General features: G+C 48.7%; 1 long non-coding RNA gene across 1 annotated transcript; it reads right to left on the minus strand.

Moving 5' to 3' along the window:
• Nucleotides 1-896: 896 nt before the first annotated feature.
• On the minus strand, nt 897-10,914 carry LOC107158543. The gene is made up of 3 exons (XR_001505630.2): nt 10,700-10,914; nt 2,515-2,702; nt 897-995 (listed from the first exon to the last, which is right to left on the minus strand). It is a non-coding gene; the product is annotated as an uncharacterized LOC107158543 (long non-coding RNA).
• Between the last annotated feature and the right edge of the window lie 604 nt (nt 10,915-11,518).

Below are 11,518 nucleotides of genomic sequence, written 5' to 3' on the forward strand. Positions count from 1 at the left end.
ACACTCATCAACAATACCAAGGTCCATAGAGTGCAGCCTGCAGCCTACATATTTCTCTGAGTCTTCTCAAACCAGCACTTTCTTCTGCACTCTGGCCTGCATACCCCAAAACACACAGGCCCACTCACTCATGGAACTGGGTATCCTGGTACTCTCCCATCCCTCAAGTCAAGCTCTTAGCACTGACCTCTCTCTCTCTTCCTCATTGTCTGCTCTCCTTCCTGACCTTCCAGAAGCTCCACTTCAAGAATACAGGCCTAGTCCAAGGTGTTTGCTGTGGACTCGGTCTTCCCCAGTGTGGGCTCCCAGGAGGCTCCCCTGCTCGAAGACTCACCAGGATGCTCTTATACTTTGTTGTCCTTTCGTTTTCCAGGTAGACGTGAATGAGGCAGCTGCCTCCCACCCGCTTATTGTACAGGGGCCGTGAGGAGTACCCAGTGGAGACCCCTGATGTCCTGGACTCTGGGTCTGCCCCTTCCCAGGGAGAAGGCTCTAGCTCTGGGGTTGGTTTAGGAGCCTTCATTGGAACTGAGCTTGTAGCTAGAGGAGAAAAGATGCCAACATGACTGCCTTGCCCTGAGCTTCATACAAACAGACAATACCCCTGCTGCCAGGAAGAACTCAGCCTTTGAGCCCACAGGGGCCTCTTTGCAGACAGGGGCCATTGTCTGAGTGGATAAAGGCTTATCCTTGTTCCCAGCCCAACACCAGCCATACACATCCCACCCAGTGGGGAAAAAACCTGGACCTTTCTTCATCTACCCTTACGTACCTCTCCCAACCCCACCCAGGCCTCCTGGCTCTCAGGCTCTGCCTCAGTTGAATTGCCATCTTCAATCTGGGCCAGCAGGTGGTGTGCTTGGTGCTCCAGATTCAAGCCACCCAGGAGGAGCCGCATGTATGGCAGCAGCAGCTGGAGAATCAGAGATCCTGGAGGCTGATGGGAAGCCTCAGTGTACAAGTCCACCCAGGTACCTGGGAAGGAAGGTGTGGCACTGTGGGGAGGCAGGTGTGCAGAAGCCTGGCCTATCCTTCCCTACAGCCTCCAGTAACAAAACTGTAGACCTGGACTTCTGAACCTTCCCTGTCTCTGCATAGACCAGTCCACCCCAGATAAGACATAGTGGCTGTACAGGCAGCGACAGGACAGGTCTCTAGGCAAAGAAACTACATTGAAAGGAACATTAGATCCATGGTATGACCAGCTCTGCCCTCCTCTGGACATATGCCTGACACTTTTCTGTTTGCTACATGCTCTCCAACCTGGAATTCAACCTCCAGAAGTTATCTGTCCTCATGCCCACTATGATCAGGGATGCAGGGACGCCTCCTCTCCTGGCTTGGGCTACCATACTACTTTATTCTCTTGAGCTCTCACCAAGTTCCTTGGAGAAGCAACTGATCTCTCTTTTTCAACAAGTGAAGCCAACATCTCTGTGGCCCTGGAGGAGGACAGAGGAGTGTGGTCTGACTGGGATTGGCTATGGTGGGATCAATTGTCACAGGAGCTTCCTCTGAGGCCAACATCTCCTCTCAGTTTCCCAGAGGAACATGACTCTACCTACAGCTCTTTGCCTTACCCCTCCTTCAGTTGAAGCCCTGGACCTTACACTGCATGCAGGAACCAGAATTGGGGAGAACAGTCTTTCCTCAGCCTTCCCAAGTCAAATCACCTTGCAGGTCCCTATTCTGGAAACAGGAGCCCACTCTCTTGACCCCAAGCCCATTCCATGTTGAAGTTGGTCCAGGGTCCACCATGTTCACTGAAGAGGACAACGTGGAGTTATGCCTCATGGAGTCAGGGATGCTGTCACATGTAGGATATGTACTCATGGCACCTGCGGTTTCAGGCTGACCCCCATGAAAAGGGACATAATGGCAGATTTTGACCCCATTTTTCACTGAATTATGCAACATGCCTGGAAACATGTCTTCACGCAGTAAGTGTTTTCTCCATGCTCATTGGTGAATGAGCCCAACCTGCTGCTTCCCACGTATCTCTCTGGGCATGGGAGCTGCCATCTCCAAAGGCCCTGTCCAGCTATATCTCAGATAGGAAGTTCTGACCCACTATGGAACCTGGCACATCCTTTATTAACACTAAATGCTTTGCTCAATGTCTGAGTTATGAGATGCTCCTGACACAGAGCTTTTTCATACAAAAAGAAAATATTACACCAGACAAAACCCCAGGCCTCTCTGAGTCCACCTGGGAATGAGCTCAGCGCACACCTTTGAGCTGTGGTGCCCAGGGTTTGGGGACTGCTCCACACACCTTGGTGACCAGCTGGTGTCAGGATGGTTTCCTCTGCCTGAGAGTGGGGAGTTCACTCCCCTTGCAAGGCTGTGGCAGGCACCTCCAGGACTCATCCCCTCGGGGCTGACATTCCACTATGAGCGTGGTCCTCTATCTCACTAGGTATCACAAACCTTGGGTCCCTGAGAGGTACATGGCAGCCCCAAGACCCAGGCATGAGGGGGCTACACACTTGGGCTTGGTGGTCTGGTGCTTACCGTGGGAACAGCAGGTCCAGCACCTGCTGGGTGGGGATGAAATCCCAGGAGATTAACCCCATGTTGCTGCTGAAATGTAGGTTCCTCCCACAAATGTCAGGCAGGAGCTCATTCCTAAGCTGGTCCTGCCTGTAAGGTTCAAGGCTCTGTACCCTGAAGGGCTCATCCGTGTTCTGATCATTTTCACCCTGGGTTGGGACCAAGAATGGTGGGTTCAAAAATGGAAATGGTGACAAACAGAAAAATGACTTATTCCAATACACTAGACGCAAAGCACAATGGGACAGTTCCCATCGGTACAAACACACACACACACACATACACACACACACACTCACTCACACACACACAGTCAGAATAGGAGTCCTGGGCCATTCATCAGGGATCAGACTAGAGGGCTGCTGGGCTCCCCTGCCCTGTGCTACACAGTGTTACTCTTGAGCTCCTCTGCGACAATCACCAGAGGCTCTGGTGTCTAGGACGAAGCCTCACCCAGTGTTCCCCCAAAAGGGCAAGGTGGCCCCCTGAGATTCCTCGGGGGCTGAGGCTCGGCATGGTTTGAAACCACAGCAGAACATCCTTCTCACTCCAGTGTCTCCAACCAAGTGAGCTCGGATGGCTTGGTCAGTGAAGCTGGTGCCTGGTTACCAGGGTTCATGCTCTGTTTCATCCATTGTCAAGGTAATAATATCACTTCTTGTGGTGCCCATACCTGAGCCTCCTTTTCTCTTAAGACCACTTTCAAAAGCCCTATGGGCTGCTGATTTCTCCCCTGTACCCACCCATATCAAGTTTAGCAAAAACTTCCCAATTACCCACACCAGCCCCTACCCAACTTGGCTGCCATTAGAGTTCCAGCTTTGAGGATTAACAACTGGATTCACAACCAGTTCATCCTTCTCACCAGCGGTGTGATCATGGTTCCATCATTGTGCCACTCATGGGCTCCCCAGTGTCCCTAACTCTTTCTAGAAATCAGTGTAGCATCTAATTTCTAGGATTTATTGGGCATATTTGCCCATAAGAGCCTGCATTATCTCTGAAACCAGAGATGGGACTCACAGGTAGCTAAAGCACAAACTTAGAGATGGGAGAATCATGAAAAGGGGGAGAGACAAAGAATGCACCCCAACCCAATCAGGCCTGTGTTTCACACAGGGACTTGGCAATGTCAGTTCCTTTTTGGTTGTAATTCCCACTCTGAACCATATCAAGGTTGAGGTGACTGAGATTCAGAGGCTGTCCCTTTCTGGCATAGAGCTTCCCAAGGCTTCTCCTAAGATTTCAAATTGTCCAAGTGCTTCTACTCAGTCTAGTGGTTGGGGGCATCAAAAAGACTCCATGGTACCACAGTATCCTGCTGCCCAAAGCCAGTACATTCCTCACCTCAAGATGGCTCAGACTCTTTCTCTGAAATCATGGGAATAGAAGTAGGTGATGGGATATCATCTCCAAGATTGAGTTGTGCAAAGTTATGACTTCTCTCTGGATCCCTGTCTCCAGCACCACTCTCTTTCTTCATCTTAAACCCAAGCAAACAAATTGATTTAGCATGAGATGTCTATGGACACACCCCTGTGATAAAGACAGGACATAGTCCCATCCTCCCATTAGAAAAGCACTGAGGCTCAGCCAACATGGATCCTACCAGGAACACAGGCATGAACTCAGACTCTGATCCTCCCAGCCGAGCCTCAGTGGAGCCTGGACTCCCAGCCTCCTGAGACAAGGAAACAGAGGTGCCTAGCCGAGCCACCTTGGATGCAGCCGCACACAAACTGAACTCATCAATGCCTCTTGCTCTCAGTTGTAAGAGGGGAGGTGGTGTCTCACAACCCTGGACATCAAGTGCAGTCTCCAGGCTTTGGGGTGTGCCCTGGCCTCTCCCTATCTGCCCAGGCCCTCCAACCCACAATGACCTTTTACCCAACCTCCTCCTAGGGCCAAAGTCAATCCTGGCTCTCAATTTCTGCTGCCTTCCCCAACATACTGCTCCCAAAATTGAGCAGGGCTGGCTCTCTGTTATCATTCTGGTGCCAGCAGCAATGCCACCCCACTGACATAATTCTGAGTCCCAACCTAGGCACTCCAGCTGTCCTTGCCACACCTGGCCCTGTTTGGACTATGGCTCTTGCTCTTTTCTTTCAAGTGCATGTGTTTTGAGATTTTATGTCTCTACAGCCACAGATCTGCAGCTACAGCAGGGTAGAGCTCATGAGGGTGACATTCTGAGCCATGTCCAGTCCCATCAGGACTGTTAACTGGGGTGACTGCTGGAACACGGTGATGAGTGAACACATGGGAAGTGGTTGGACCCACCTTGCCTCTGAGTGGCTTCCTTTCAGGACAGGAGTGCTAGGGATGGGAGCCCCTGGTGTGGGATGCTTTGGACAAGGCGTGACCATGGGCTCTCTTTCCTGCCAAAACTGGCTCCACTGAGCATGGATAGCATTGTCATTCCTGGTGGCTAACAACAGTCCTGGGCCCCAGAAAGGAACCCATACTCAAGACCTACCCCTGAGTGTGCGTGTCCTCGAGGAAATGAGGTCTCCTGATCCCAGGTGCAAAGGGGTAAGTCCTCTAACTCCAGGGGCCATGAAGGGACATCTGAGTTTCCCTTGTCCTTCTTTCCCTCTGCTGAAACCACGGTGTCCTCACACTAACCACAGTAAGGACCCTGGCCTCATTCCCCATAAAGGCTCCATAAAGGACAGTCTCTAAGATGCTCAGTGGACAAACACCCTCTGCACAACCCATAACCCTATTCACCCAAGATGCAAGAGGATTTCTATTCAGGAAAACCAGGAAAGGGAGAGCATTTCTGAAGGACCCAAGGACATTTTTTTAGTGGGGGAGGGAGTATTAATGGATGAAGAACTACGGCCACCACCAACTTCCAGGAGCATACATGGCCCTTTGGGCACAGATCCATACCCTTTTTTTTTCCCATCAATTTTTTTCAAAAAAGTGAGTCTTTCTCTCAGATGGCACCTCTACACTAAGGGGGTCTCCTACTTCTTCCACAAGAAAATAGTGGGCAACAGGCCTCCCACTATGTGCATCTGAGAATACTCTGGGGGCATCTGCAGCCTTTCAAGACCCCAGGAACCATGCGGGCACCCAGCAGCAGCAGAGCACTTCTGCACATCACAACAATCGCCCTGGGTGAGAACTCTCCATTCCACTCTGTACTATGCCCTGCCATCTGACCTGATCAGTCCAACCCCTCTCCTTCCTGTTTCTTGATTGTACTGCTATGGTTCCCACACATAGATGCCAGGGTGTTTGTGGCCCACCACAACCGTTTGGGTGCCAGGAATAAATGACAATGGGGAATGTGGCTGGGAAATCTGGATGATTGAAAGTCCCACTCTCCAAGTTTTCATCTTCAGCATAATGAGTTAGAGGGGGACAGGAGGTCTCTGCCAGGTAGAGATGAGTGGAAAATGACTGAGCCTCAAATAAGTGCCTGGGATTCTGGGTTCAGAGCTGGCTTTAGGTGGAATTGCTAAGGGACTAATGTACTCTATGCAAAGGGACAGTGGATGCCCTCAGTGTGGACAGGCAGCTGTGCTGTTTAGAGCCCCGGGATATCCCAGGTGTGTGGAGATGGGGAATCCATGCGCCATCCCAGGCTGCTCCTGAGCACCTCTACCTGGATTCGAAGCTTGTGACTTTGCATCAATGTTTCCAGGCCTCCCACCCCAAAAGTGCTCTTAAAGACACTGAGGTTCCGTTGGCTCTGGACTCACCCTTTCCGCTGGAATCCTGTTTATTAGGAGGTCACACCAATTCTCAATACATAGGCTGGGCCCACTCAGATCCCAGGAGAATCAGGCATTGCTTCTACTTGTAGTCCATCATGACGCACGACACAATGCCTGGCCATACAAATCCAGAGTCCTTTATGCCACAGACGGCCCTACTCCCTGCTCGGGACACATCCTCCAGTCAACAACAGAAACCACCAGGCACAGGGCCTTGGTGTATACTGGCCTGCAAAGACCTGGGGGTCAAAGACCTGGGGGAGGAGGGAACCCCCAGGCTGGGTGGGACCCAAGACCCTAGATCCTGGGATACAGCTGCCCACTGACATGGACAGACAGCTTATGTGCACACAGTCAGTACTGCTGTCACTGAGAGGCCAAATGAGATACCAGCAGACTTGGCAGTGGACCTGGTATACCAAGGAGTTGGGGTAAACTGCATCCATTGAAAATGTTGGTGTTCAGAGAAAGACAAATTTTCTAGAATTTCACTTGTCTCATATTCCTGATAATCAGGTTTATAAAAACATAAAGTACAATGTTCTTTTCCTGGGCCTGGGGAGGGGAGTAGGATTCAGTGTTAATGGCAAGAGTATGTCAATGTGAGTTCTAGAGATGGATCATGGCAATGGCTATCAACAATATGAACATGCTGTGTACTTCAAAAATGGTTCAATTACAAAATGGATGTTGGTGTAGATTACCACAATGTAAACATTAGAGAGATTGCTGATTTACTTGTCTTCAGATTGTTTGTGTTGTGATAGCAGAATACAAGAGACTGGGTGATTGATAGCACAGATTTTATTTCTCAAATTCTGGAGGCTGGATGTCTAAGATCAGGGGCCAACTTCTGAGGACATTCTTGTTGTGTCCTCCTGGGGCAGAAGGTAAAACAGGGACAAGGGCTGCTTTGAAAAGCCCCTTCCCAGGGAAGGAGACTCCATGGCCTAAGCACAACTTTAAGTTCCCAACTGCTGGCACATCATATCAAAGAGACCAAATAGAATGACAGCCCATGCTCCCCAGAACATCCCAACTTCTTGGGATGACTCCATTTCTGCAAGTTTACAAGTCATGATTTTGGATAAGAAAAGGGTTAAGCTTAACACATGGGGAGAGGGCTCCCTTCTCTGCTGCTGCTTGCAGTGTTGCACGTGGCCTTACAAGTCATTACTGAGGTTCTGCACAACAGCTCCGACTGCCCTCCTACCACATCCCCATGGGGCTGACTCACACTCAAGTCCAGAAATCAGAAATGTCACAGGAAATTCATGGGAGATTTGTTCAAAGACCACTGAAAACACCACAGTTCACACATGCTCAAGTCTCTTACAAAAATGGCAGAACAATGCATATCTTCTTCCTGTATTTTTTACATTATCTCTACATGACTTATGACACCTAATACAAAGAAAGGGCACTGAAATTGTCTGTCATACTACATAGTCTAGGAAACAATGATGGGAGAAGTATCTGTCCATAGAGACACAATTGATTTCCTGATATTTTTGATTTGCAGCGAGTGGGGACTTTGGATGGAGAAGGATGGTACAGGGCCAACTGTACTTTCTTGCTTTGCATTGAGGGGAGAAAACAATGAAGCCAAGACAAGGGCTTAAAGGAGCTGATATCCTTCAAGTCACCATCTGGACACATCTGACCTTCAGTCTGGAAGACTTTCTGGGAGAGGATCCAAGGACTTGCCTACTGTGGAAGGAATCCAAAAGGGTGTCAAACAAACACTGATCTTTCAGGAGGGAGGGAGTCAATCCAATTGTCTAGATCATGTTTACAGGTCAGAGGGTGGGTTCCAATGCAAAACACTGCAGAGTCCCATGGAGAACTCTGGAGAATGTTGGTGATTTCAGAAAATGTGTGAATCCAGGGGTCACAAGGTCCTCTCAGACATAAGGAAGGAACCTGCCATGACAGGAATTAGGACAACAGATACCAGGAAGCCTCACTGTGGAGAGATATGAAGGAAGGCAAGTGTACTGGATAGAATAGTTTCCCCTGAATTCTTGTCCACCCAAAAGTGGGTGTGACCTTGTGTGGAAACAGTCTTTGCACAGTGCTCAAGCTAATAAGAGTTCACATGATGGAACACAGCATCAACTAGCCCTAAATCCAATATGTGGTGTTCTTGAAGGAAGAGGGGAGTTTGGACCCAGAGACTAGGGAGACCTGGGGAAACAGACTGTGTGAGGTTTGAGGCAGAGACTGGATTCCCATAAGGGAACCACAGATTGTGGGCAGCAGCAAGAGAGTGGACAAAGGCTGGCAGAGTTGGGGGGGACACTCCCCTAGACCCTGTGACGAGTGTGGCACTGAAACAGCCCACACTGGCATTGTGTTCAGCCTCTGGAGCTCAAGGGAAGGCCTTGCTTCTGTTGTAGGCCACCCAGATGGCTCAGTTTGTTTGCAGGAGCCCCAGACCCGCCTGAAGGTCTGAGCCTGTTGGCCATGCAGGTTGGATCTGGGCCACAGACACACTCTGATGACTGCACGGTCTCAGCCCTGAGGCAAGACAAGCGCCAAGTAGGAAGATGGGGAAAGGGCTAGGCACACACTGTGGCAGATGGTGCCTGTGTTACTGGGAGCACTTTTGACCCCAGTTCCCTGACCTGCTGCCAACATGGCCTACATAGGAGTGTAGAGGGACACAGAGCACGGATCTGTCCCACTCGGTGTGCTCAGGCATGCACCATGGCCAGCAGCCTCGTGCCTCGCCTAGTGAGTCCCTAAGTGGCCCCCTCTTCCCATCCTGAGAGCTCCTCCCCTCCTCATGTACTACTACCTCCCCACTGCCTCTGGCAACATCTATTCAGTGCAACGACAACATCCCTGGGAACTTCTGTCTGTTGAATAGAAGGGGAGCCTATGATCCCAGGACAGTGTGCTTCCACACACCCTAATGGAATTGGCCACCTGGAGGCTGGAACTAAAGGTTATTAAGGCTGAATTACAGGTGTGCACCTCTGGCACGTCATTTTTTAAGTTAAATAAAAATATTTGATTTGCAAATCCTCACCCCTCCTAATATTTTAATTATTTCCTCAACATATGAAATTTGACCAGTGTAAAGTTAATTTTGTGTTATAGAAAGTTGATTGAAATAACATTTATATAAATAATCACCAAATCTTGAATTTTTCTTCTCCTTTTTTGTCAGGAACTGCTTGGATACAAGAGAACACAGTATAGACTCATGGAAATGCTTGAAATGAACCACTGAAGCTTAGCATTCAGTGCTGGACAGGGTATGACAAGGTCACTTGATATCTGCTCCAAAGAGTCTACCAGACAGAATCCTCTGACTGATCCCTGACTGAGCCATAGGAACTGGCTAGAAAAGCCTTCACATCCTCAATACATTCTTCACTTCAGAATACTGGACAAGCATTGATATCCATCTCTCGTTACCTTGCTCCCCAGCCAACCATTCTTCAACAAATTTAAAGAAACAACTCATGGAAGCACAAAGAAAGGGATGTTCACTACACACATCCATGTGGGAAAAAGACAACTGGTATTTCTTTTTTTTTGCTATTTTAGATGAAATCTCTCTTGCATGACCTCCACAAACCAAATGAAAATATTTGTGAAATTCCAAAGAAAACAAGATCCACTTGCCAATGAGACAGCGCCATGAATTTTGACACTCCAAATGTAGTGTGTGTGTTTAGGAGGCAGTCACAGTTTCCATGAAAAAGTCCCATGAAATCAATTAGGAAGATCCATGCTCTAGCCCTATCATACAAGTGATGTGACCTTGAAAGAGTCACTTACTCTTAGCAACCATCATCACTAACCACTAAGTCAATGAATAAAGGTCCGTCCTCAGGTGTCAAGCCACATGATGCGGGATGAGCATGGATGAGGATGGGTGGGAGAAGTCTCCCCCTCTAACACAATTAGGGAAGGCTGTGCCTGCCCTCAACTGGCTGGGGGGCCTGGGATCCTGCCACAGAGGGGGATTCCAAACCTCACATCCCCTGACCCAGGCCAGAAGACCAGGTAGAGTCCAAGGACCCTGGGGTGGCCCAGTGGCAATAAAGGTCCAAAGGAACTAGGGATCTGCCTGGACCATCAATCCCCTACTCTGTGAGCAGGGCTGCATGACGAGGCCAGAGGCCATCCACAGCAATCTGCCTTGACAGGAAAACGGAGGGACTGCAGGCTGCCTCTGGCTCACTGAATCAGGGTGGTGTTTTCATAAAGCAAGACCACTTCCTCACATTTGACCAGCAGCTCGTGTGCTGACAGCACAATGGCTGGCTTGACTCAGGCCCTGAGAAATTAAATAGAAAATTCATAGCAAACCCATCTTTAGCTCTTCCACATCATCAGGGGCTCTGATTCAATTCCTTCAAGAAAGGGGTCTGAAATGGTGTCTAAACATGCTGGGGACTCACCTCTGTGTGGAACTTTTCAGGAAAAAGGGGATCAAATCTCATGAAGCAACTCTTCTCTCTTCTAGCCCATGGGCAATGCAAGGAACCTGCATGATACCAGAGGCTCACTTCTCTCTTCTCATGTCTTCTGGAAAGGATTCATTAATGCTTCCTTCAAGGTGAAGCAGAAGCCTGCATTCCCAGCTGCACGGAAGTGTTTTGAAGCGTTGAAGGCACTGTCTCCCTTAAAACGAAAGAAGAAAAAACAGGTCATTGGAAAGGCACGTGGATTAGAGTACATTATCAGTGAGCTGTCCTCCCTGGAGCCTTCCACATGACCATCTTCCATATTCACAGAGCAATGCTTTGCCACTTTCAAAGAGCCGGAAACCATGATTCTGAGAACAAGGAGGTCAATAAGGAACTTGAAGAAAGCACTATGTATTGCAGAAAGTGGCACACCAAGGATCTTCAGCACAGCTGCTAGAAACAAGAGGTTAACTTCAGTATTGACTTCCTATAATTTACTAAGTACAATATAAGTGCCAAGCACAATATGCAGCATCATCCCAATAGCACAGTATACCTAGTATGCAGGAAAACACCTGCACCAGAACAAGTAAGTATTTTATCTTTATTTGTAAAAATAAGCAGTAAAACAATACAATTGATGAAAAATTTCTCATTTCCCTATTACATATCTGGTGTAATTCCCTATAAGTAATACCCAAAAGAAAAAAATCAAAAGTGTATTTGAAAAGTGTAAACTTGTCATTGGATTAGATGTATTAATAATGTGTTTCTAATATTTATGTATGCTGTGTTCCTGCCTAATGCTGT

This window comes from Marmota marmota, unplaced genomic scaffold, assembly GCF_001458135.2.
Source record: "Marmota marmota marmota unplaced genomic scaffold, marMar, whole genome shotgun sequence".
Classification (NCBI taxonomy): domain Eukaryota; kingdom Metazoa; phylum Chordata; class Mammalia; order Rodentia; family Sciuridae; genus Marmota; species Marmota marmota.